The sequence below is a fragment of the Oncorhynchus mykiss genome, chromosome 25 (genome assembly GCF_057628025.1).
Source record: "Oncorhynchus mykiss isolate SJ-2025 chromosome 25, ASM5762802v1, whole genome shotgun sequence".
NCBI classification, from domain to species: Eukaryota; Metazoa; Chordata; class Actinopteri; order Salmoniformes; family Salmonidae; genus Oncorhynchus; species Oncorhynchus mykiss.
The window spans coordinates 65,163,549-65,190,659 of record NC_143046.1 but is presented as its reverse complement, the minus strand read 5'-3'; the positions used below and the strand labels follow the sequence as shown (position 1 = coordinate 65,190,659).

The following is a 27,111-nucleotide window of genomic DNA, read 5'->3' as shown; positions in this document are numbered from 1 at the left end:
ACTGAGGAGGAAAACTGGGGGAAAGTGAATGAAGCCTCTGCTTCTGGCTCCCTACTCCCTATCGGTAGTGTATATTAGCATGTCAGTGGGACATGTCGAGGCACTGTAAGCCTGTTGACTAAGTGAGGTTAACTTCCTGTAATTGAGGCTCTGACCTCCCAGCTGCTCCACTGGGCCTGGGGACAAATGAGTATTAGGCTGCACCACTCAGACAGAGAGAGAGAGAGACAGGGGTCATGTCATCACGGCTGCCACTGGGGAGACTAGGAGGGGTTGGGTTTGTTGTGCCAGCTAGGGTAATATAGCCTTATGAGTGATCTGCACAGCCAGGTGCTTTCAGTCTACTGTGTTATTAAGCAGATACACAGACCCAGTTACCAAGAACACAACATCAAAGCCACTGGCGAGAACACTTAGCACTTAGAATTTATCATTTGAATAATTTGAGATGAGAACCTTGCACTTTTCCAAGGTATTCTAAAAGCTCCCGCTAAAAGCATTTCCTTGTGAGGGTACATTCAGTAGTGTATATGTTACCCAGGCAACTCCCAGCCAGGGCTCACTGATGCCAGCTTACAATGGTGAGAGGCACACTCCTGTTGGTTGGCCTGAGCCCCATGGAGGCCAAGCTACGCCCCCATGAGAGAACCAACAACATGTCCGGGAATGCCTAGGAGACCTCTAGCTGTTTCCATGAACAGAGTGGCAGCAGATTCCCAGTGCCCTGCTTCAGTGTTAACAAAGCCCCCAACAATGGAGCAGAATAGAGCAGAATCCCTGGCCTACAAGCTGTAATCACTTCAACTTTAGCTGCTTGGCCTAGTGAGACTCACTGAATGGGACTGCCTGGCCCACACCACAACTCTTAAAGTGGCATCACTCAGACTCCCTACCTCTCCCTGTCTCCCTACTCCTCTCCCCCAACAGGCCCACTGGGCTGTGGTCAGCTGGCACAAAGTTCCCTCTGTCCTGTGGAAGACTGGGCCTCATCTCCAGTACAGAGAGGCCTTTGATAAGAGGCTGACCCTGATTGTGTAGGAGCCACTAAGAGGACCTAATGAATCACAGAGAGGAGAGGGGGGAGAGATGGAGAGATGGGAAAGGGGGTGGGGGAGAGAGATAAATGGGAAAGTGGGTGGGGGAGAGAGAGAGAGAGAGAGATTGAAAAGGGAGTGGAGAAGAGAGAGAGATGGGAAAGGGGGTGGGGGAGAGAGAGAAATGGGAAAGGGGGTGGGGGAGAGATGGGAAAGGGGGTGGGGGAGAGAGAGAAATGGGAAAATGGGTGGGAGAGAGAGAGAGATTGAAAAGGGGGTGGAGGAGAGAGATATGGGAAAGGGGGTGGGTGAGAGATGGGAAAGGGGGTGGAGGAGAGAGGGAGAGATGGGAAAGGGGGTGGAGGAGAGAGAGATGGGAAAGGGGGTGGGGGAGAGAGAGAGATGGGAAAGGGGGTGGGGGAGAGAGAGAGATGGAAAAGGGGGTGGGGGAGAGAGAGAGATGGAAAAGGGGGTGGAGGAGAGAGGGAGAGATGGGAAAGGGGGTGGAGGAGAGAGGGAGATGGGAAAGGGGGTGGAGGAGAGAGGGAGAGATGGGAAAGGGGGTTGGGGGAGAGAGAGAGATGGGAAAGGGGGTGGAGGAGAGAGAGAGATGGGAAAGGGGGTTGGGGGAGAGAGAGAGATGGGAAAGGGGGTGGAGGAGAGAGAGAGATGGGAAAGGGGGTGGAGGAGAGAATGGAAAGGGGGTGGGGGAGAGAGAGAGATGGGAAAGGGGGGTGGGGGAGAGAGAGAGATGGGAAAGGGGGTGGGGGAGAGAGAGAGATGGGAAAGGGGGTGGAGGAGAGAGGAAGAGATGGGAAAGGGGGTTAGGGGAGAGAGAGATGGGAAATGGGGTGGAGGAGAGAGGGGAAGGGGGGTGGAGGAGAGAGAGAGATGGGAAAGGGGGTGGAGGAGAGAGGGAGAGATGGGAAAGGGGGTGGAGGAGAGAGGGAGATGGGAAAGGGGGTGGAGGAGAGAGAGAGATGGGAAAGGTGGTGGAGGAGAGAATGGAAAGGGGGGTGGGGGAGAGAGAGAGATGGGAAAGGGGGTGGAGGAGAGAGGGAGAGATGGGAAAGGGGGGTGGGGGAGAGAGAGAGATGGGAAAGGGGGTGGAGGAGAGAGGGAGAGATGGGAAAGGGGGGTGGGGGAGAGAGAGAGATGGGAAAGGGGGTGGAGGAGAGAGGAAGAGATGGGAAAGGGGGGTAGGGGAGAGAGAGATGGGAAAGGGGGTGGAGGAGAGAGGGATAGATGGGAAAGGGGGGTGGGGGAGAGAGAGATGGGAAAGGGGGTGGGGGAGAGAGGGAGAGAAGGTGTGTGCTAGAACAGTGTTTCCTATCCCTGGTCCTCCAGTACCTCCAAGTACAGTTTAGTTGTAGCCCTGGACACCTCATTCAACTCCCGAGCTCCTGGGTGGCACAGTGGTCTAAATCACTGTATCTCAGTGCTAGAGGCGTCACTACAGACCCTGGTTTGATCCCAGGCTGTATCACAACAAGATGTGATTGGGCGGCGCACAATTGGCCCAGCTTCGTCTGGGTTAGGGGAGGGTTTGGCCGGGGTAGGCCGTCATTGTAAAAAAAGAATTTGTTCTTAACTGACTTGCCTAGTTAAATAAAGGTAAAAAAAAAAAAAAAAGGTTTAAAAAAACGAATTGAGGGCTTGATGATCAGTTGACAAGTTTAAATCAGGTGTGTTTGTCCAGGGTTACAATAACAATGTGTACTGTTGGGGGGCCAGAGTTGGGAAGCACTGTGCTAGAGGCATTAGAAAGGGATGAGAAGAGGATAAATAATCAGAGAGATAAGCAAAGGAAGGCAAAATGGGACAATCCAAAAAAGGCCATGTCGTGTGTGAGTTAAACATTGGGACATGATGAAGTGTGTCTAATCAAGTGAGTCAAGCTCTAATCCCTGACTAACATGACATGCACCTGACCCAGCAGATGACTTCTGTCTGACAGATGAGCTGCCAGAGAATAATACGCAACCAACATCACTGGCTAGCCTCGAATTCACAAGGACTAAAACAGAAAACAAACTCACAGCTCAACCACAAACTCCTCCACTGCGAGCCAGGACCAAGAGGTCATGCACCAACTGAGCAGAGAGAATTATAGCTTTGAAAGAAAAACACTCCCCAGCAATATACTCTCTCCCACACTACTTCCCTTCCGAGAATGGTAGGAGGAGTACAGGGAAAACGAGAGGTGAGGTATAGGTCTGAGTCAGCCACCACTGTGATGAGAGACCCATTGCTGCAGCCCACGAACAGAGCAGAGGCACGGGAAAAGACAAGGCAGTAGAGGCCCATATACACCCTCGTCTTCCCTCACTCTCTGCCTACTGACTCTGTGCAGCTGGCGGCAGACTAACGCTGTCTCAACAGAATTTGTCAATGCATTGGCACGTGAAATCGTTGTGAGAAATGCATTAGATTAGCAAAAAGTCATGAACGTAAACTGTTGTTTTGAGGGTGTCAACCGCAGGATTATGTCATTGTGGTAATTCATTTTCAACATAGACCAACCTGTTGAATTGGTACTCTGGAAACAACATCAGATCTTCAATGTTATATCCACTATCAGAAAAAAACAGGCTGGGCAGCACCTCCTACTGTACTGCAGGGTTTCTCAAACTCCCTTAGTTAAAGTGCATTAAAAGTTTGATATGATTTAGTCCAATTCTTTAACGTTGATGTTTGGTTGAGATGGTGACGTGAATCCAACATGTCAATTATTAATTTGTAAACAAACTGGATATTGAATTATGTCTGGTTTTCAACGCAGCCAAATTTCACCATTTGAAGGAAATGTACACTACATGAGCAACAGTATGTGGACACCTGCTCGTCGAACATCTCTTACTGAAAGGCTTGGCTCGCATCCTGCATTCCAATTCATCCCAAAGGTTTTCGATGGGGTTGAGGTCAGGGCTCTCTCTGTACAGGCCAGTCAAGTTCCACACCGATCTTGACAAACCATTTCTGCATGGACTTCGCTGTGTGCACAGGGGCATTGTCATGCTGAAACAGGAAATGGCCTTCCCCAAACTGTTGGCACAAAGTTAGAAGCACAGAATCATCTAGAACAGGGGTGGGCAACTCCAGTCCTTAGGGGCATGATTGGTGTCACACTTTTTCTCCATCCCTAGCAAACACAGCTGATTAATCAAATTTCATTCTAAACTGAAGATCATGACTAGGTGATTATTGGAGAGCTGTGTTAGCTGGGGCTGGGGCAAAACTGTGGCACCAATCAGGCCCCCAAGGACTGGAATTGCCCACCCCTGATCTAGGATGTAATTGTATACTGTCATTGTATTCCCTTCACTGGAACTAAGGGGCCTAGCCCGGACCATGAAAAACAGCCCCAGACCATTATTCCTCATCCACCAAACTTTACAGTTGGCATTATGCATTAGGGCAGGTAGCGTTCTCCTGACATCCGCCAAACCCAGATTCGTCCGTTGGACTGCCAGATGGTGAAGCATGATTCATCACGCCAGAGAACACATTTCCACTGCTTCAGAGTCCAATGGCGGCGAGCTTTACACCACTCCAGCCAAAGCTTGGCATTGCGCTTGGTGATCTTAGGCTTGTGTGCGACTGCTCGGCCATGGAAACCCATTTCATGAAACTCCCGACAAACAGTTATTGTGCTGACGTTGCTTCCAGAGGCAGTTTGGCACTCGGTAGTGAGTGTTGCAATCGAGGACAGACGGTTTTAACGCGCTAGGTGCTTCAGCACTCAGCAGTCCCACTCGTAGTTGTTTCCACTTTCCACAACAACAGAACTTACAGTTGACTGGGGCAGCTCTAGCAGGGCAGAAATTTGATAGACTTTGATGAAAGTGGCATCCTATGATGGTGCCATGTTGAAAAGACACTGAGCTCTACAGTAAGGCCATTCTACTGCCAATGTTTGTCTATGGAGATTGCATGGCGGTGTCCTCAATTTTATACATGGGTTAGCCTACATCTCCTTGAAATGTTGATATTTGGTTGCATTGACAACCAAACACGATCCAATATCAGTTTTGCAATACAGTAAATAGCCTATTTACTTGTCGACAAGTTAACTAATGATATGTTGGATTCACGGCTCCAACTAAACCAAAAATAAAAGTCAATGAATATGATCAAGTCAGTGGGTCAGATGAAACTATCCAAGCATTAGATACATGCCCTTTAAATGTTCATATTTGGTTGCGTTGTCAACCAAATATAATTCAATATTACTTATGTAATACAGTAAATAGTCTAAAGTTAAGGCCATATTACAAACTAATGTAACAGTATTTATTCAACCTTAAAATTAGTAACTCATCAATTGCCACAGTGAGTTTATTGTAACTATAAATGTCTTCTTATGCCATCAGAGAAAGTGTGCATGTTCAAGATAGCATGCAAAGTTCGCAGGTCTGTGGAAATCTTCACAATTGCGATAATAATCAGAATCTTGAACAGCATTGATCACTTGCACTATGTACTTTTAATTTAACGTGAACTGCAACCCAGGTCATTTAGTTGTGCCATTAGATGAAGCACAGTCATAACACATGAAATTGTTGTATACATACAAGATAGCTGACATTGCATTTCCATTTGAACTTTGTTGTGCTTTTAAAATTGTTGAAAGCGCAGTGACAACACATTTAGATGACAGCTAAATCAGACGGTGTTTTTCTATTGGAATTTGGTTGTGCTTTTAAATGGTTGAAAGCATTGGGAATTCAACAAACTTCTGGCTGTCTTTTTGATTGGGTGAATAAAGGTTGAAATCTCCTTGATCAACGTCTCAACCGTTATTACGCACATTTCCACATAGAAATGACGTGGTTGCAGAGTGGGTGAGAATCTGACACCTGAGAAAAACACACATGCCTACCGTCGGCAAGCAAAGGATACCCACCCACACCAAACCGCAGGCGGACGGGCTGGAATTTCGCAAATTTCGTCAATGGAGGAAGTGATGAGTGTGTGAGCAAGAGAGGAGAGATAAAAGCAAGCCCAGACAGAGTTAGAGACAGAGAGTGGATAGTACAAGGTCGAGACTGTCTGACAACAGGCAGTTACAAAGAAAACAGCACCAAATAACCAAAGAACCCCAAATCCACTTTGATTTCACTATCAGTGCCAATGACATCAGCTTTGATCATGGGAATAATCTCCTCACATGGATTAGCACACCACAATAAACAGTAATTGGAGCGATGACATGCTCTACTGACCACACAGACATACAAAAGGCTTGGCATGTGAACACTTCAAAGCAGCACTACTAGCTACAGCACAGCTCACCACCACCACCAGGGCCTTCAGTGGATGCCCACCACAGTTCAATGAGCATAGCTAACCACTGACAAAGTGTGATTAACTGAACCCTACGCAACAAGACAGATCTGGAGGCCCGCCAAGCGAAGACACTGTCGATATCTCTGCTAGGGCCCTCTCGCTCTCTCCTCCTCCTATCCTTGGATCTTCGCTCAACCACATTCAATTGTTTTGTGTTGTGGGTAGTAATGAGATAATGGGTGGGTGGCACCACTGTCCAAATTACATTTAAGCTTGTGGTATTTGTTTCAACCAAAAGTGGTGTATTTAGAGGTGGGCCGGAGGTTTGGCATGAAGTTGTGTTATTTTGCGGAGGGCCATATTGAACTGCCTAAACGAATAACTGAACTGGTTTTGGCTTATGTGGTCTCACTGTCCAGACTAAAAAACACTGCAAGCAAAACAGCTCTAAGATCCAATGTCTGACAAAGCCTATGTCTCACGGGGGGATTCTCTCTATGTATAAAAAGTCATTATTCATGGTCTGCTTAATCATTCTATAGATTAATATGATTTATTCACAAGCTGTCTATGTGGTTGAGTGGGTGGAGACGAGACAGTAAAACTGGTCCTATTTAATAGAGGAGCATGAGCTTTATCCGTTTAACAAAGAGGCTCAGACTTCTGAGGTCGTCAACTTTCCCCAGCCTGCTCTGTAGTATAAAGAGCAGTGAAGAGGAAGCAGAGAGAGCATTGGTGCCTGAAGAGGAATGTGAAGCATTCTAATGAGGTGCCTGGCTGCCTCTGTTACTGGCTATAGAGAGCTGCATCAGTCAGTCAGTCAGTCTGAGCCTGCTGTAGGCTGTACTTTCCCTCTCCCTGCCCTCAATGCTGGCAGCCTCTGAACTTACCTCTCCTCTCTTCCCAACCAGAAGGGTTTTCACTCCATTTGAGAGACAAGAAGCAAGGCAAGACAGGGCCACAGGGGTAATATGCTGCAAGTCTTCTTCTTCGTACACACACCACAGTAGTACAAAAGGTGAATGGGTTTTATTGACGAAAGGGCTCAGCAGTCTGGGTCGAATCTATCCTCAGTAAAGATTTTCTGATATTGGATATGATATTTCAAATGACTCAATCTGAGTTCTCAAAGAGACTCAATGAATCAGGAAAGTAGGTCTACACAGGTGCATCCATCTGCAAAGTTGATTTTTGCTCCTACATCTGAAGACCCACACTAAGAACAGGTATGGGGTGGGGTGGTAGTGGTAGTGGTGGTGGTGGTGGTGGTAGTGATGGTGGGGGGGTGGTAGTGGTGGTAGTGATGGTAGTGGTAGTGATGGTAGTGGTAGTGGATGGTGGTGGTAGTGATGGTGGTGGTAGTGGTGGTGGTAGTGGTGGTGGTAGTGATGGTGGTAGTGGTGGTGGTAGTGATGGTGGTGGTAATGGTAGTGATGGTGGTGGTAGTAGTGATGGTGGTGGTAGTGGTGACGGTAGTGGTGGTGATGGTGGTGGTAGTGGTGGTGGTAGTGATGGTGGTAGTGGTGGTGGTAGTGATGGTGGTGGTAGTGGTGGTGGTGGTGGTAGTAGTGGTGGTGATGGTGGTGGTGGTAGTGGTGGTGGTAGTGATGGTGGTGGTAGTGGTGGTGGTGGTGGTAGTGATGGTAGTGATGGTGGTAGTGGTGGTGGTAGTGATGGTGGTGGTAGTGGTGGTGATGGTGGTGGTAGTGGTGGTGGTAGTGATGGTGGTAGTGGTGGTGGTAGTGATGGTGGTGGTAGTGGTGGTGGTGGTGGTAGTGATGGTGGTAGTGATGGTAGTGGTGGTGATGGTGGTGGTAGTGGTGGTGGTGGTGGTAGTGATGGTGGTAGTGGTGTTGGTAGTGGTGGTGGTAGTGATGGTGGTGGTAGTGATGGTGGTGGTAGTGGTGGTGGTGGTGGTGGTAGTGGTGGTGGTGGTAGTGGTGGTGGTAGTGATGGTGGTGGTAGTGATGGTGGTGGTAGTGATGGTGGTGGTGGTAGTGATGGTGGGGGTGCAGGAGATTCAAAAGACATCTGGAGGTATTAACTGTGACAACCAAATCTCAGTCGTGCTCTAGAGGGAGAACACTGACAGCCATTTTCCATCAAAATTCTATGCCAGCGTCTTACCTTTCCCAGCACCTTAGCTTCCCCTCTGAATTAAACACAGACAAGAGATTCATGACATGTCGCCTTGAGAGATGTCTTTGAAATTCAGATCGTTGATGCCAGTGGCACTGCCATGGTTTACTGCAGTCAATTTGTGAGGAGTGATGGGGGCTTTCTCCACTGTTATTTTATGCTTATTGGTGTGATTGACTCCCCTTCAACTACCTCTTCTCTACAACTTTCTCACACTCAGTGTCTTTCTCTCACCCAATGTTAGTTTAGAATAGAGGATGTGCATGCAGACTTCACATCAACTCCCTATCCAACCACCCACCTTGCACTCTGAATAGAAACTATGTGCTGCTTTTTCCTCCAGGCCACAATACACAATGCAATCAATGTTAGGAGCCCTTGACCAAAGTTTGCCTTGCAGGGAGGATTTCGCAACCGGGCCATTCATTTTTTTTGCTAGCTTGAGCAGTTCCCAGAAGCATATGCGGTATAAAAATTAGGCAGAGCAGGATGAGCTAAAAGGGAGTGAATGTCACCTTCCTCAATGCAGTCCACAAAGGTAAATAATCCCTTCAAATAATCGGAGGTAAAACTGGACCCATTTGTGATCAAACAAATACCCTCATCTTAACGGATTTGGGGGCGGTGGGTGGATAATGCTATAGCGACACAAACAGGGAGAGATGAGCCTGAAATAGAAGTGATAGATAGCATAGCAGTATAATTAACCCAGGGATGGGGCGGTTGAATCGTTGAGTGTCTGCATCATATAATTCATCCTCTCCAGATGCAAAGCCCTGGTGGCGAGCCAAGCACCAGCCTTCCTTCCCCCAAGGCTGCTATCAACTCGCCCTCAGATGACAGTAATTCAGCATCAAAACAATGGGGACTTTGCACTCAGGCTAAATTTCCACGAGCCTAGCATAGACTCGTTTGACTGCTACACTGAATCAACGTCAGAACCAATAATACGAGCAGAGAATGGTCACTATGAGAGAATGTATGAACTGTGTTTGGGGAATCTAGTGAAAATGCAAGCAGTTAAACTAATCAACGACTTAATGACAGGCTAGTATTTCCACGATGAGGATTAGAACGGAGACATTTTGATTTTGCCCCTTCATTAGGTAGTTCAATAGATGATTGGGTGAGTGTTCGATCCAGGAGCAGTGCATTGACACATGCCTGGGACATTAAGGGCAGCCGGTGTCCGTGCAAGTCCGGGCTCTGTGCTGGTGCTGTATGGGGGTAGATTTGTGCTGTGTGTGCCAGTCAGCCCGTTAGCGGTAATTTGGTCAACTGCCCAGTGCCAGTCTATACTGGGCCACAGCCAAAACACCCATTTTTGTCTTCCATATTGTACGCTGTGGGTCTCAGTACAACAGGGACTGAACAACAGTCCTGGACAACTGTTAAACCATGTACATAATCATATCCATTTCCCACAAAATACACAAATTAACAACATCTCTCTTATGTCCCTGTGTGTGTGAGCGTGTTTGCGGGCTGCGCGACATCCATGCGCACAACGTTCATGCGTGTGTGTGTGTGTGTGTGTGTGAGAGAGCGAGAGACAGAGAGAGAGAGAGAGAGAGAGAGACATTCGTGGTTCTAGTGACAAACTGCAGTATAGCAGCAAGGTCAGTTGACAGTGAGCTGACAGATTCCCTCTGCAGAGGTGTCAATATGGCACAGACCTGTGATGTTTGTAAGCCATCCAGCAGCATCCTTTCACACCATGGGCCAGGGCACAGAGGCACAGAGACACAGGGGCTAAAGCACAGCTAAATGAGACAAAAATATAATTTAAATATCTTTCAATTCAGAGTCTAACAAGATACTGAGAATAATATGCTATCTACAGACCTGTCAACTCATGTACTTATAACTCTGTTACTACTAATACTGCATAGAGAATGTCATCATCATGCTTAGAGTATCTCTGTTACATAAACATTGCATATGTTGCCATAACACTGACAATGAAATAACTGCATCAATCCTATCAGATGACATGAAACAACACACCTCTAGGTCGTGGGTTACACATTGCTTACTGATAAATATTATATCACACGTATAAATCATGCCATAATGATAATAACTTTAAAAACATTTAAAAAAATGTCTCTCCCCGAATAATCTTTTGCTCAGGACAGGGACGTTGTCAATTTATTGTGACTCTTTTTGACATTGGGCTGTCAGAGCTGGTTGGCTGGGTTGATCTGACTGGAGAGCTGTAGTGACAGGTGGAAACATCAGTATGAAAAGGGTCAGGAACTCACTGAGTAAACATATGATAAGCTACCATCAGCTCCCGTCTACCACCAAACACACATACAGTAAACTTCATCTCGTATTGACAGATTCTGTTGAGTAAGCCTGTGACCAGCAACATGCGGCAAGGAAAGCCACACACTAACCAAAACCTATAATGTCATTCATTAAAAAATAGAAACATGTATGATTTCTCATTACCAAGAAGTGAATACGACAGACATTGGGCTGCGATGGTCATGGAATTTTGGATGACGGTTATTGGTCAGCCAAATGACCGCGGTTGCCATTATGATAGTTTAAATAGCAACAGAGCAGATGCAAAAAATGTAGTACATAATGAATGGTGTTCAAGACAACTGTCTGATTTGCTTCCGCCTGAGTGGACTAATCCATTGTGAAGGCTGTGGGGATGGCATAGTCCATCACTCTAAGACATCTAATTGTATATGGTTATATTATGTAAGAACAATGGAGCAGCAATAACACATCTCTCGCATTGGATAGTGGCCGCTGTTTGAGGTCCTGAAACACATAAGTGCGCAGCTGAATTAGCACCTTTTCCTAGACCATGTTGCTATGTGCATAATAGCAAAGTTAACCAGCATATTGGTGTTGAGAACAACGTGGCTGAGGCAGCAGCAGAATGAGGAAACAAGAAAACAGCCCTTATTGTCTAAGAAAAGTGAGGAGAGAGGAAACCCGAGCTAAATTAGGTCTATAATCAATAGTCTAACTGTTAAATGTTAAGTCATCCATATATACAGTACAAGTCAAAGGTTTGGACACACTTACTCATTACAATGTTTTTTCATTATTTTACTATGTTCTACATAGTAGAATAATAGTGAAGACATCAAAACTATGAAATAACACATATGTAGTAATCAAAAAAGTGTTAAACAAATCAAAATATATTTTATACTTGAGATTCTTCAAAGTAGCCAGCCGTTGCCTTGATGACAGCTTTGCACACTCTTGGCATTCTCTCAACCAGCCTCATGAGGTAGTCACCTGGAATGAATTTCAATTAAAAGGTGTGCCTTGTTAAAAGTTCATCTGTGGAATTTCTTTCCTTCTTAATGTATTTTAGTTGTGTTGTGACAAGTTAGGGTTGGTATACAGAAGATAGCCCTATTTGGTAAATGACCAAGTCCATATTATGACAAGAACAGCTAAAATAAGCAAAGAGAAACAACAGTCCATCAATACTTTTAAGACATGAAGGTCAGTTAATACGGAACATTTCAAGAACTTTGAACGTTTTTTCAAATGCAGTCGCTAAAAACCATCAACCACTATGATGAAACTGGCTCTCATGAGGAACGCCACAGGAAAGGAAAACCCAGAGTTACCTCTGCTGCAGAGGATAAGTTCATTAAGAGTTACCAGCCTCAGAAATTGCAGCCCAAATAAATGCTTCACAGAGTTCAAGTAACAGACACGTCTCAACAAGAGGTCGACCGATTATGATTTTTCAACGCCGATACCGATTATTGGAGGACCAAAAAAAGCTGATACCGATTAATCGACCGATTTTCATATACACTGCTCAAAAAAATAAAGGGAACACTTAAACAACACAATGTAACTCCAAGTCAATCACACTTCTGTGAAATCAAACTGTCCACTTAGGAAGCAACACTGATTGACAATAAATGTCACATGCTGTTGTGCAAATGGAATAGACAACAGGTGGAAATTATAGACAATTAGCAAGACACCCCCAATAAAGGAGTGGTTCTGCAGGTGATAACCACAGACCACTTCTCAGTTCCTATGCTTCCTGGGTGATGTTTTGGTCACTTTTGAATGCTGGCGGTGCTTTCACTCTAGTGGTAGCATGAGACAGAGTCTACAACCCACACAAGTGGCTCAGGTAGTGCAGCTCATCCAGGATGGCACATCAATGCGAGCTGTGGCAAGAAGATTTGCTGTGTCTGTCAGCGTAGTGTCCAGAGCATGGAGGCGCTACCAGGAGACAGGCCAGTACATCAGGAGACATGGAGGAGGCCGTAGGAGGGCAACAACCCAGCAGCAGGACCACTACCTCCGCATTTGTGCAAGGAGGAGCACAGCCAGAGCCCTGCAAAATGACCTCCAGCAGGCCACAAATGTGCATGTGTCTGCTCAAACGGTCAGAAACAGACTCCATGAGGGTGGTATGAGGGCCCGACGTCCACGGGTGGGGGTTGTGCATACAGCCCAACACCGTGCAGGACGTTTGGCATTTGCCAGAGAACACCAAGATTGGGAAATTCGTCATTGGCGCCCTGTGCTCTTCACAGATGAAAGCAGGTTCACACTGAGCACGTGACAGACGTGACAGTCTGGAGACGCCGTGGAGAACGTTCTGCTGCCTGCAACATCCTCCAGCATGACCGGTTTGGCGATGGGTCATTCATGGTGTGGGGTGGCATTTCTTTGGGGGGCCGCACAACCCTCCATGTCCTCGCCAGAGGTAGCCTGACTGCCATTAGGTACCGAGATGAGATCCTCAGACCCCTTGTGAGACCATATGCTGGTGCGGTTGGCCCTGGGATCCTTCTAATGCAAGACAATGCTAGACCTCATGTGGCTGGAGTGTGTCAGCAGTTCCTGCAAGAGGAAGGCATTGATGCTATGGACTGGCCCGCCCGTTCCCCAGACCTGAATCCAATTGAGCACATCTGGGACACCATGTCTCGCTCCATCCACCAACGCCACGTTGCACCACAGACTGTCCAGGAGTTGGCGGATGCTTAATCCAGGTCTGGGAGGAGATCCCTCAGGAGACCATCCACCACCTCATCAGGAGCATGCCCAGGCGTTGTAGGGAGGTCATACAGGCACGTGGAGGCTACACACACTACTGAGCGTCATTTTGACTTGTTTTAAGGACATTACATCAAAGTTGGATCAGCCTGTAGTGTGGTTTTCCACTTTAATTTTGAGTGTGACTCCAAATAAAGACCTCCATGGGTTGATTAATTTGATTTCCATTGATAATTTTGTGAGATTTTGTTGTCAGCACATTCAACTATGTAAAGAAAAAAGTAATTAATAAAAATATTTCATTCATTCAGATCTAGGATGTGTTATTTTAGTGTTCCCTTTATTTTTTTGAGCAGTGTATATATTTGTAATAATATAATATATATTTGTAATAATGACAATTACAACAATACTAAATTTATAATATATAAATAAAATCAATTTAGTCTCAAACAAATAATTAAACATGTTCAATTTGGTTTAAATATTGCAAAAACAGTGTTGGAGAAGAGAGTAAAAGTGCAATATGTGCCATGTAAAAAAGCTAACGTTTATGTTCCTTGCTCAGAACATGAGAACATATGAAAGCGAGTGGTTCCTTTTAACATCAGTCTTCAATTTTCCCAGTTAAGAAGTTTTAGGTTGTAGTTATTATAGGAATTAAGGACTATTTCTCTCTATACCATTTGTATTTCGTATACCTTTGACTGTTGGATGTTCTTATAGGCACTTTAGTATATCCAGCCTAATCTCGGGAGTTGATAGGCTTGAAGTCATAAACAGCGCTATGCATCAAGCATTGTTAAGAGCTGTTCGCAAACGCAGTAAAGTGCTGTTTGAATGAATGCTTACGAGCCTGCTGCTGCCTTCCACTGCTCAGTCAGACTGCTCTATCAAATCATAGACTTAATCAATCATAATAAACACACAGAAATACAAGCCTTAGGTCAAATATTGTCAAAACCGGAAACTATCATTTAAAAAACAAAACATTTATTCTTTCAGTGAAATACGGAACCATTCCATATTTTATAGAACTGGTGACAACCCTAAGTCTAAATATTGCTGTTACATTGCACAACCTTCAATGTTATGTCATAATTATGTAATTCTGGCAAACTAATTACGGTCTTTGTTAGGAAGAAATGGTCTTCACACAGTTCGCAATGAGCCAGGCGGCCCAAACTGCTGCATATACCCTGACTATGCTTGCACAGAATGCAAGAGATTTCCTTAGTTAATATTGCCTGCTAACATGCATTTATTTGAACTAAATACGCAGGTTTAAAAATATACACTTCTGTGTATTGATTTTAAGAAAGGCATTGACGTTCATGGTTAGGTACATTTCTGCAACGATTGTGCTTTTTTTGCGAATGTGCTTTTGTTAAATCATCACCCGTTTGGCGAAGTTGAAGAAGGCTGAGATTCGATGGCAAATTAACAGGCACCGCTTTGATTATATGCAATGGAGGACGAGATAGTTAACCTAGTAATATCATCAACCATGTGTAGGTAACTGGTGATCATGTGAAGATTGATTGCTTTTTATAAGATATGTTTAATGCTAGCTAGCTACTTACCTTCCCTCTTTGCAGCCATGAGGTCCTTTTGATGCTGCACTCGCATAACATGTGGTCATCCTGCCACACACTCCTCGTGGATTGCAATGTAATCGGCCATAATCGGTGTCCAAAAAGGACGATTACCGATTGTTATGAAAACTTAAAATCGGCCATAATTATGCCGATTAATCAGTCAACCTCTATTCTCAACATCAACTGTTCAGAGGAGATTGCATGAATCAGGCCTTCATGGTGAAATTGCTACAAAGAGACTCCTACTAAAGGACACCAATAAGAATAATAGACTTGCTTGGGCCAAGAAAAATGAGCAATGGACATTAGACAGGTGGAATTCTGTCCTTTGGTCTGATGTGTCCAAATTTGAGATTTTTGGTTCTAACCGCCGTGTCTTACTGAGACGCAGAGTAAGTGAACAGATGATCTCTGCATGTGTGGTTCCCACCATGAAGCATGGGCGAGGAGGTGTGATGGTGTGGGGGTGCTTTGCTGGTGACACTGTCTATGATTTATTTACAATTCAAGGCCCACTTAACCAACATAGCTAACACAGCATTCTGCAGCGATACGCCATCCCATCTGGTTTGCGCTTAGTGGAATTATACTTTGTTTTTCAACAGGACAATGACCCAAGACATCTCCAGGCTGTGTGAGGGCTATTTGACCATGGAGAGTGATGGAGTGCTGCATCAGATGACTTGGCCTCCACAAGACATCAACCCAAGTGAGATAGTTTGGAATGAGTTGGACCGCAGAGTGAAGGAAAAGCAGCCAACAAGTGCTCAGCATATGTGGGAACTCCTTCAAGACTGTTGGAAAAGCATTCCAGGTGAAGCTGGTTGAAAGAATGCCAAGTGTGGAAAGCTGTCAAGGCAAAGGGTGGCCATTTGAAGAATCTCAAATATAAAATATATTTTGATTTGTTTAACACTTTTTTGGTTACTACATGATTCCATATGTTTTATTGCATTGAATGCATAGGTGCGTACAACATTTTAACTGGTACTGTATTTACAGAAATAAGACAGATCCTGCTTCTGTTGCCTGTTTGAGTATTTGTTTAATAGCCTATTCCGTGAACACCAAGCCTCACACAACCACAAACTTCACCAATTTGGCTGTTTTTAATCTTTGCTTTCCTCTAATAAAGGCTTTTGTTTCGTTAGAACAGCCTCTCTGCTATTATTTATAATTTATTTTGTGTTGTTTACACTGTCCCAAATTGTGTGAAAATGGTTATTTATAATAAAAATAACCCTCCTTTTTCTTTACCTGCTTCATAATGTTATTATTACTATTATTATTATGATCATCATAATCATCATAATAAGTAAAGTATTTATTATTAGTAGGCTTAGTATAGCAGCCTTATATGAGCACTATTGAGCTGTAGGCCTAACACGGAACCCAAACCGGCTAAGCGCGTGCGCCATCGTACGTTATGGTGCATACATTTATTTCCCCCCCACACCAAATGCGATCATGACACGCAGGTTAAAATATCAAAACAAACTCTGAACCAATGACATTAATTTTGGGACAGGTCGAAAAGCATTAAACATGTATGGCAATTTAGCTAGTTAGCTTGCACTTGCCTAGCTAACGTTAATTTGTACTATTTAGCTAGCTTGCTGTTTCTAGCTAATTTGTCCTATTTAGCTAGCTTGCTGTTTCTAGCTAATTTGTCCTATTTAGCTAGCTTGCTGTTGCTAGCTAATTTGTCCTATTTAGCTAGCTTGCTGTTGCTAGCTAATTTGTCCTGGGATATAAACATTTGGTTGTTATTTTACCAGAAATGCACAAGGACCTCTACTCCGACAATTAATCCACACATAAAATGGCCAACCAAATCGTTTCTAGTCATCTCTCCTCCTTCCAGGCTTTTTCATCTTTGAATTTATATGGTGATCGCATCTAAACTTTCATTGTATTACCACGACAACCGGCAACAAAGTTAGTCTTTCAATCACCCACGTGGGTATAACCAATGAGGAGATGGCACGTGGGTACCTGCTTCTATAAAACAATGAGGAGATGGGAGAGGCAGGAGTTTCAGAGTGATCTGCGTCAAAAATAGGAATGACTTCTATTTTAGCCGATGGTGTCACAGACGCTCATTGGTGCGCGCGAGCAGTGTGGGTGCAATAATTGAATAACATGGATTTCTACATTTATTTTGCGACGCTCGAGCACGAGACGTGTCCGGTCTGGTCAGCATGTTAGAGCGAATCCTGTTTTGTCTTAATACCTAACTAACTTAGGCCCATATTTTTTTATACTTAGATTGGCTACTGTATCAATCAATCATTCATGTCATCACACAGCATGAGTTCCCTCTAATTTCCACGGGACTGTTGTGCAGAAAAAATGTCAGCCTGCACTGAGAAGCACGAGATTGAACTTTCAATGTTTCCCTCTACTGTGGGAATTGTAATTGAATCAACATAATGTTAGCAACATTCAATGCAACATAGCTAAACAAAACAAACTATCCAAGAGATTTTATTTTGCGCAGAGCGCATTGGAGTAAGATTCTATTGCATTGGCAGGCATGACTCAGGCCCATACTATACACAGACCGGTGCGCCATAACCAATCAGAGCTGCAGTACCTCTACATACAAATAAACCATTGCTATATATGGATCTGTGCCATTCACTTTGAACTGGACTGTGTTTACAGCAAGAGTGTTTGCAAGTAGATGCGCTTGTTTTGAGGTAAAAGCGAGAGCTTCATGTAGTCATGTGTGTACATTTGTTCATATTCTTTGCTAGTAAGTGAGTTAATAGCCCAGTTATAGCTAATTTCTAGTCAGGTAAAGAGCTTTTTTCTGTCTTAAAGTAGCAGTGTTGTATTTTGAGACAGGCTTGAATAAGCTACTGTAAGTAGCCGTTAGGCAGAGGTTAGCATAATTTGTTTCATTCTCTGTAATAATGGAATGCATTTTATCTTGTAAAGTGTTTCTTGAATCAAACAACAACATTTTCAGTCACCTTGTCTGAAGGATAAACAGGTTAATTTCAATACCTACATGTTTTTTTCAAAAGTCTAATGGAATGTAGGCCTACATTGAACACCACACATTGGCTGCTACTGTAGGCTGAATGATATAACAGCTATTTCCAGGTTAAAATGTTATGGGATACATTTTCTCCATTGTTTTTTATGGTAGGCTTTCATTATGATCAAATAGTCACAGTAACCTACTTGGCCACTGTTATAGCTGTAACTTAAAGCAGGTGCAGCGTCAGTGTTCACAGTAAACGTGCGCCAGAAGTTACACAGAATGATCAAAAAGTTAAAGTGTGCGATCAGCAGAACAGAAATGTGCTAAATAGTGAAACAATTAGAGGGGACACTGCATGTTTCATTCATGATTTGAAGTTCAATCAAGCATTTTAGTTAATAATAAAATAAATAAAATAACAAAGAGAGCCTTGAAAAATTAGCATAAAGAAAAAATGAACTATTTGATTTTGGAAATTGCATTCCCGAATGAATGTGACTTTTTTAGTCTTTGCTGTAATCATGGCTTAACAAAAGAAACATTACAACAGATTCTGGTATGCTTATAATTGATGTGGTGTTATTAACATTGTTCCAAATCGTCAGAAACATTTTATTGTAATCTGACAGCACCTGTGTGGCACACATCAAATCAAATCAAAATTTATTTGTCACATACACATGGTTAGCAGATGTTAATGCGAGTGTAGCGAAATGCTTGTGCTTCGAGTTCCGACAATGCAGTAATAACAAGTAATCTAACTAACAATTCCAAAACTACTGTCTTGTACACAGTGTAAGGGGATAAAGAATATGTACATAAGGATATATGAATGAGTGATGGTACAGAGCAGCATAGGCAAGATACAGTAGATGGTATCGAGTACAGTATGTACAAATGAGATGAGTATGTAAACAAAGTGGCATAGTATAAAGTGGCTAGTGATACATGTATTACATAAGGATACCGTCGATGATATAGAGTACAGTATATACGTATGCATATGAGATGAATAATGTAGGGTAAGTAACATTTATATAAGGTAGCATTGTTTAAAGTGGCTAGTGATATATTTACATCATTTCCCATCAATTCCCATTATTAAAGTGGCTGGAGTTGAGTCAGTGTCAGTGTGTTGGCAGCAGCCACTCAGTGTTAGTGGTGGCTGTTTAACAGTCTGATGGCCTTGAGATAGAAGCTGTTTTTCAGTCTCTCGGTCCCAGCTTTGATGCACCTGTACTGAACTCGCCTTCTGGATGATAGCGGGGTGAACAGGCAGTGGCTCGGGTGGTTGATGTCCTTGATGATCTTTATGGCCTTCCTGTGACATCGGGTGGTGTAGGTGTCCTGGAGGGCAGGTAGTTTGCCCCCGGTGATGCGTTGTGCGGACCTCACTACCCTCTGGAGAGCCTTACGGTTGAGGGCGGTGCAGTTGCCATACCAGGCGGTGATACAGCCCGCCAGGATGCTCTCGATTGGGCATCTGTAGAAGTTTGTGAGTGCTTTTGGTGACAAGCCGAATTTCTTCAGCCTCCTGAGGTTGAAGAGGCGCTGCTGCGCCTTCTTCACGATGCTGTCTGTGTGAGTGGACCAATTCAGTTTGTCTGTGATGTGTATGCCGAGGAACTTAAAACTTGCTACCCTCTCCACTACTGTTCCATCGATGTGGATAGGGGGGTGTTCCCTCTGCTGTTTCCTGAAGTCCACAATCATCTCCTTAGTTTTGTTGACGTTGAGTGTGAGGTTATTTTCCTGACACCACACTCCGAGGGCCCTCACCTCCTCCCTGTAGGCCGTCTCGTCATTGTTGGTAATCAAGCCTACCACTGTTGTGTCGTCCGCAAACTTGATGATTGAGTTGGAGGCGTGCGTGGCCACGCAGTCGTGGGTGAACAGGGAGTACAGGAGAGGGCTCAGAACGCACCCTTGTGGGGCCCCAGTGTTGAGGATCAGCGGGGAGGAGATGTTGTTGCCTACCCTCACCACCTGGGGGCGGCCCGTCAGGAAGTCCAGTACCCAGTTGCACAGGGCGGGGTCGAGACCCAGGGTCTCGAGCTTGATGACGAGCTTGGAGGGTACTATGGTGTTGAATTCCGAGCTGTAGTCGATGAACAGCATTCTCACATAGGTATTCCTCTTGTCCAGATGGGTTAGGGCAGTGTGCAGTGTGGTTGAGATTGCATCGTCTGTGGACCTATTTGGGCGGTAAGCAAATTGGAGTGGGTCTAGGGTGTCAGGTAGGGTGGAGGTGATATGGTCCTTGACTAGTCTCTCAAAGCACTTCATGATGAAGGATGTGAGTGCTACGGGGCGGTAGTCGTTTAGCTCAGTTACCTTAGCTTTCTTGGGAACAGGAACAATGGTGGCCCTCTTGAAGCATGTGGGAACAGCAGACTGGTATAGGGATTGATTGAATATGTCCGTAAACACACCGGCCAGCTGGTCTGCGCATGCTCTGAGGGCGCGGCTGGGGATGCCGTCTGGGCCTGCAGCCTTGCGAGGGTTAACACGTTTAAATGTCTTACTCACCTCGGCTGCAGTGAAGGAAAGACCGCATGTTTTCGTTGCAGGCCGTGTCAGTGGCACTGTATTGTCCTCAAAGCGGGCAAAAAAGTTATTTAGTCTGCCTGGGAGCAAGACATCCTGGTCCGTGACTGGGCTGGATTTCTTCCTGTAGTCCGTGATTGACTGTAGACCCTGCCACATGCCTCTTGTGTCTGAGCCGTTGAATTGAGATTCTACTTTGTCTCTGTACTGGCGCTTAGCTTGTTTGATAGCCTTGCGGAGGGAATAGCTGCACTGTTTGTATTCGGTCATGTTACCAGACACCTTGCCCTGATTAAAAGCAGTGGTTCGCGCTTTCAGTTTCACACGAATGCTGCCATCAATCCACGGTTTCTGGTTAGGGAATGTTTTAATCGTTGCTATTGGAACGACATCTTCAACGCACGTTCTAATGAACTCGCACACCGAATCAGCGTATTCGTCAATGTTGTTATCTGACGCAATACGAAACATCTCCCAGTCCACGTGATGGAAGCAGTCTTGGAGTGTGGAGTCAGCTTGGTCGGACCAGCGTTGGACAGACCTCAGCGTGGGAGCCTCTTGTTTTAGTTTCTGTCTGTAGGCAGGGATCAACAAAATGGAGTCGTGGTCAGCTTTTCCGAAAGGGGGGCGGGGCAGGGCCTTATATGCGTTGCGGAAGTTAGAGTAACAATGATCCAAGGTCTTTCCTCCCCTGGTTGCGCAATCGATATGCTGATAAAATTTGGGGAGTCTTGTTTTCAGATTAGCCTTGTTAATAACCTCTTAGAGCTCTAGGGGCGCTATTTCATTTTTGGATAAAAAACGTTCCCGTTTTAAGCGCGATATTTTGTCACGAAAAGATGCTCGACTATGCATATTCTTGACAGTTTTGGAAAGAAAACACTCTGAAGTTTCAGAATCTGCAAAGATTTTGTCTGTAAGTGCCCCAGAACTCATTCTACAGGCGAAACCAAGATGATGCATCACCCAGGAATTAGCAGAATTTCTGAAGCTCTGTTTTCCATTCTCTCCTTATATGGCTGTGATTGCGCAAGGAATGAGCCTACACTTTCTGTCGTTCGCCCAAGGTCTTAGCAGCATTGTGACGTATTTGTAGGCATATCATTGGAAGATTGGCCATAAGAGACTACATTTTCCAGAGGTCCGCCCGGTGTCCTTTGTCTAAATTTGTGCGTAATCTTCAGGTGCAGGCATTTTCTCCTGGGATTCAGGAGAGAAAGCATGTTTCCAAGAACGATGTATCAATGAAGAGATATGTGAAAAACACCTTGAGGATTGATTCTAAACAACGTTTGCCATGTTTTCAGTCGATATTATGGAGTTAATTTGGAAAAAAGTTTGCGTTTTGAGGACTGAATTTATGGATTTTTTTTGGTAGCCAAATGTGATGTATAAAACGGAGCTATTTCTAATACACAAGGAATCTTTTTGGAAAAACTGAGCATCTGCTATCTAACTGAGAGTATCCTCATTGAAAACATCAGAAGTTCTTCAAAGGTAAATGATTTTATTTGAAGGCTTTTATGTTTTTGTTAATGTTGCGTGCTGGATGCTAACGCTAATGCTAACGCTAAATGCTAACGCGAAATGCTAACTCTAGCTAGCTACTTTTACACAAATGATTGTTTTCCTATGGTTGAGAAGCATATTTTGAAAATCTGAGATGACAGTGTTGTTTACAAAAGGCTAAGCTTGAGAGATGGCATATTTATTTCATTTCATTTGCGATTTTCATAAATAGTTAACGTTGTGTTATGCTAATGAGCTTGCTGATAGATTTACACAATCCTGGATACAGGGGTTTTTTCATAGCTAAACGTGACGCAGAAAACGGAGCAATTTGTCCTAAACAAATAATCTTTCAGGAAAAACTGAACATTTGCTATCTGAGAGTCTCCTCAATGAAAACATCTGAAGTTCTTCAAAGGTAAATGATTTTTTTGAATGCTTTTCTGTTTTTTTGTGTAAATGTTGCCAGCTGAATGCTAATGCTAAATGCTACGTTAGCCATCAATACTGTTACACAAATGATTGTTTTGCAATGGTTGAGAAGCATATTTTGAAAATCTGAGATGACAGTGTTGTTAACAAAAGGCTAAGCTTGAGAGCTAGCATATTTATTTCATTTCATTTGCGATTTTCATGAATAGTTAACGTTGCGTTATGGTAATGAGCTTGAGTCTGTATTCACGAACCCGGATCCGGGATGGGGAGATCAGAAAGGTTAAAATCCCCAGCTACAATGAATGCAGCCTCCGGATAAATCGTTTCCAGTTTGCAGAGAGTTAAATAAAGTTCGTTCAGAGCCATCGATGTGTCTGCTTGGGGGGGGATATATACGGCTGTGATTATAATCGAAGAGAATTCTCTTGGTAGATAATGCGGTCTACATTTGATTGTGAGGAATTCTAAATCAGGTGAACAGAAGGATTTGAGTTCCTGTATGTTTCTTTCATCACACCATGTCACGTTGGCCATGAGGCATACGCCTCCGCCCCTCTTCTTACCAGAAAGATGTTTGTTTCTGTCAGCGCGATGTGTGGAGAAACCCGTTGGCTGCACCGCTTCAGATAGAGTCTCTCCAGTGAGCCATGTTTCAGTGAAGCAAAGGACGTTACAGTCTCTGATGTCCCTCTGGAATGCTACCCTTGCTCGGATTTCATCAACCTTGTTGTCAAGAGACTGGACATTGGCAAGAAGAATGCTAGGGAGTGGTGCGCGATGTGCCCGTCTCCGGAGTCTGACCAGAAGACCGCCTCGTTTCCCTCTCTTTCGGAGTCGTTTTTTTGGGTCGCTGCATAGGATCCACTCCGTTGTCCTGTTTGTAAGGCAGAACACAGGGTCCGCGTCGCGAAAAACATATTCTTGGTCGTACTGATGGTGAGTTGACGTTGCTCTTATATTCAGTAGTTCTTCTCGACTGCATGTAATGAAACCTAAGATGACCTGGGGTACTAATGTAAGAAATAACACGTAAAAAAACAAAAAACTGCATAGTTTCCTAGGAACGCGAAGCGAGGCGGCCATCTCTGTCGGCGCCGGAAGTACTATATGCACGTAACACTTGCTCCTTACCTTCTTTTTCTTGATGTCCAGTATTTTCAACAACTAGTCATATTTATTACAGACATCTGACTTCCCCTTTACCTCCTGAGCAACCAGTAAATATTCCCCCATTTAGAGTTTACTTGTCACGTCCTCTGCATCCATTTTGCTGTCAAGGTGTTCGGAATTTGTTATAACCAATTTATTGATGTGATTATGATATGCTGTAGGTCAGGCCCTATTGGTCATGTGCATGCAATGCATACATGTGTCACGTAAAGAGAGCAAGGGTTGAGGGAATAGGGAATGTTTTTCCTAAACAAATGAGGGATTTCGGTAACAGAACTTTTCAGTCAGAAATGGCTGTAATTATGTTGCAGCTTCAGCAACACAGACAGCGCGATAAACACTGCGGTGGTCGCTGCAGCAGGGAGGAGAGAGTGACAATGGGTGCTAGTCACAGTCACTCACTGTAAAAAGTTTTAACACATTGCAGCAAGTCTGAGCCGGCCCGGCACAATCAAATCAATTGCGGTTGGACTCCCTCTAGTCACTTAATTATTTCATCAAATAGTCTGCTCAAAGCATCAGACAAGGTAAGTGCATATACTGTAGTTTGTTTGATTAAAACACATAGGATGTTTCTATACATGGAAAAATACAAGTTTAAACATTTCAACCAATCAATTGGTCGAAAGAATAGACGACTCTAAGTCGACCAAGATGTTTCTTTTTGTCGGGGACAGCCCTACAAAAAATACAAATAATGAAAATAATTTTAAACGGCTATGACGGTTATTTTATTTTCATGAAGGTCTTCATCCATAATCGTCGGTTACATGATTATACGGTTATTGTGCCACAAACTCTGTGGTTTTTCTAGAATAATAACAGAGTAATAGCATGTGTATGAGGATCATTAAGATACATGTCATTTAGAAAGCCTGACGCAGCAGCACCGTGAGACACCTTTTCCCCGGTAACACAGATGTCAAGGTGAAAGCCTCATTAATATCCCCTCACACCGCCAAATAGCTGCTCTGCTGCTCCCATACACTAATTGCTTCTCTACCACACAAGAAGATGTGCTCTGGTAAAGATGAGTACTTTTAATTAACCCATCGAACGACTGTGGATTAACAGTAAGGGGTCTTATCCATTAAAATCTCATAGAAGAGTAAGGGCTACTATAACTCTAATGTTCTGCAAGGCCATGTCATAATTTTAGGAACATCAAGTCCTAGCTGCCTGCAGGTGCTGACTACAGGATAAATCTGTTGCTGTTAAGAGTCCCAGGCTATGATGAAGGGGAGGAGAAACACTGGATCACCCCACTGAGGAGCCCAGCTGACAGTATATAATCAAACAGCACACAGAAAGCTGGCTCAGTCAATGAGCTAGATCTAACAGAATGTGGGCACCTTATTGCAGATTCACACAGCATGAAAATGCTGCAATGTGAAGTAAAATACACTACATGGCCAAAATGGTTGTATACACTTGCTTGTCGAACATCTCATTCCAAAATCATGGGCATTAATATGGAGTTGGTCCCCACTTTGCTGCTATAACAGCCTCCAGTTTTCTGGGAAGGCTTTCCACTAGATGTTGGAACATTGCTTCGGGGACTTAATTCCATTCAGCCACCAGAGCATTAGGGATGTCGAGCACTGATGTTGGACGATTAGGCCTGGCTCGCAGTCTGCATTCCAATTCATCCCAAAGGTGTTCGAAGGAGTTGAGATCAGGGTTCTGTGCAGGCCAGTCAAGTTCTTCCAAACCGATCTCAACAAACCCTTTCTGCAATATTATGCTGAAACAGGAAAGGGCCTTCCCCAAACTGTTGCCACAAAGTTGAAAGCACAGAATCGTCTAGAATGCCACTGTATGCTGTAGCATTAAGATTTCCCTTCACTGGAACTAAGGGACCTTGGCCGAACCATAAAAAATAGCCACAGACCATTATTCCTCCTATACCAAAATTTACAGTTGGGACTATGCATTGGGGCAGGTAGTTTTCTACTGGCATCAGCCAAACCCAGATTTGTCCATCAGACTGCCTGATGGTGAATCGTGATTCATCACTCCAGAGAATGCGTTTCCACTGCTCCAGAGTCCAATGGCGGCGAGCTTTACACCAATCCAGCCGACGCTTGGCGTTGCGCATGGTGATCTTAGGCTTGTTTGCAGCTGCTCGGCCATGGAAACCCATGTCATGAAACTCCCAACAAACAGTTACTGTGCTGACATTGCTTCCAAAAGGCAGTTAGGAACTAGGTAGTGTTACTGACTCGGCGGTCCTATTCTGTGAGCTTGCGTGGCCTACCACTTTGTGGCTGAGCCGTTGTTGCTCCTAGACGTTTCCACTTCACAATAACAGTTATTACAGTAATTACAGTTGACTGGAGCAGCTCTAGCAGTGCAGAAATTTGACCAACTGACTCGTTGACAAGGTGGCATCCTATGACAGTAGTGCCATGTTGAATGTCACTGAGCTCTTCAGTAAGGCCATTTTACTGCCAATGTTTGTCTATGGAGATTGCATGGCCGTTCGCTTCATTTTATACACCTGTCAGCAACGGGTGTGGCTGAAATAGCCGAATCTACTAATTTGAAGGGGTGTCCACATACTGTTGTATATATAGTGTATGTAGGATCAACATATCACACTGTATTATATTAGTCTTATATACCATATTTAAATTCCATAACATTTCCTTTACATGTGAATCATTTCCAGTCATTAATTTGAGCATGGTTCCAGTTCTGGCTTGATTCACTTTTGCTCATATTATGTACAATAAAGCCTCAGAGTTAATCAATTCATACAGTGTCATTTGTGCAGCATTCATTCAGGCAGCATTGCATAACGGTAGCCACGCTAAATTACAAATGTCAAACCTGCATGGTGCGCTGCTGCTGACCTGTACTGCACACACTAGAGGTTGACCGATTAATTGGCATGGCCGATTAATTAGGGCAGATTTCAATTTTTCATAACAATCGGTAATCTGCAATTTTGGATGCTGATTATGGCCGATTACATTGCAATCCATGAGGAGACCGCGTGGCAGGCTGACCACCTGTTACGCGAGTGCAGCAAGGAGCCAAGGTAAGTTGCTAACTAGTATTAAACTTATCTTATAAAAAACAATCAATCTTAACATAATCACTAGTTAACTACACATGGTTGATGATATTACAAGTTTAACTAGCTTGTCCTGCGTTGCATATAATCAATGCGGTGACTGTTAATTTATCATCGAATCGCAGCCTACTTCGCCAAACGGGTGATGATTTAACAAAAGCAAATTTGTGAAAAAAAGCACAATCGTTGCACCAATGAACCTAACAATGAACATCAACGCCTTTCTTTAAACCTGCATATTTAGCTAAAATAAATTAATGTAGGCAGGCAATATTAACTAGGAAAATTGTGCCGCTTCTCTTGCGTTCA

At 44.1% G+C, this 27,111-nt stretch overlaps 1 protein-coding gene and 1 long non-coding RNA gene across 6 annotated transcripts in view; one reads left to right on the top strand and one right to left on the bottom strand.

Moving 5' to 3' along the window:
* LOC110505519 (signal-induced proliferation-associated 1-like protein 1) overlaps nt 1-27,111 on the bottom strand; it is an 87,715-nt gene that overhangs the window by 35,205 nt on the left and 25,399 nt on the right. The window contains exon 2 of one of the 5 annotated variants that reach the window (XM_090220753.1): nt 10,139-10,225. The exons of the other annotated variants lie outside the window; for them this stretch is intronic. The gene's annotated coding sequence lies outside the window, so the exon portion shown is untranslated. The remainder of the gene's footprint in view (nt 1-10,138; nt 10,226-27,111) is intronic. 5 annotated transcript variants of the gene reach the window in all.
* On the top strand, nt 7,164-16,326 carry LOC149972095 (uncharacterized). Its single transcript, XR_016491962.1, has 2 exons — nt 7,164-7,289; nt 15,676-16,326. It is a non-coding gene; the product is annotated as an uncharacterized LOC149972095 (long non-coding RNA).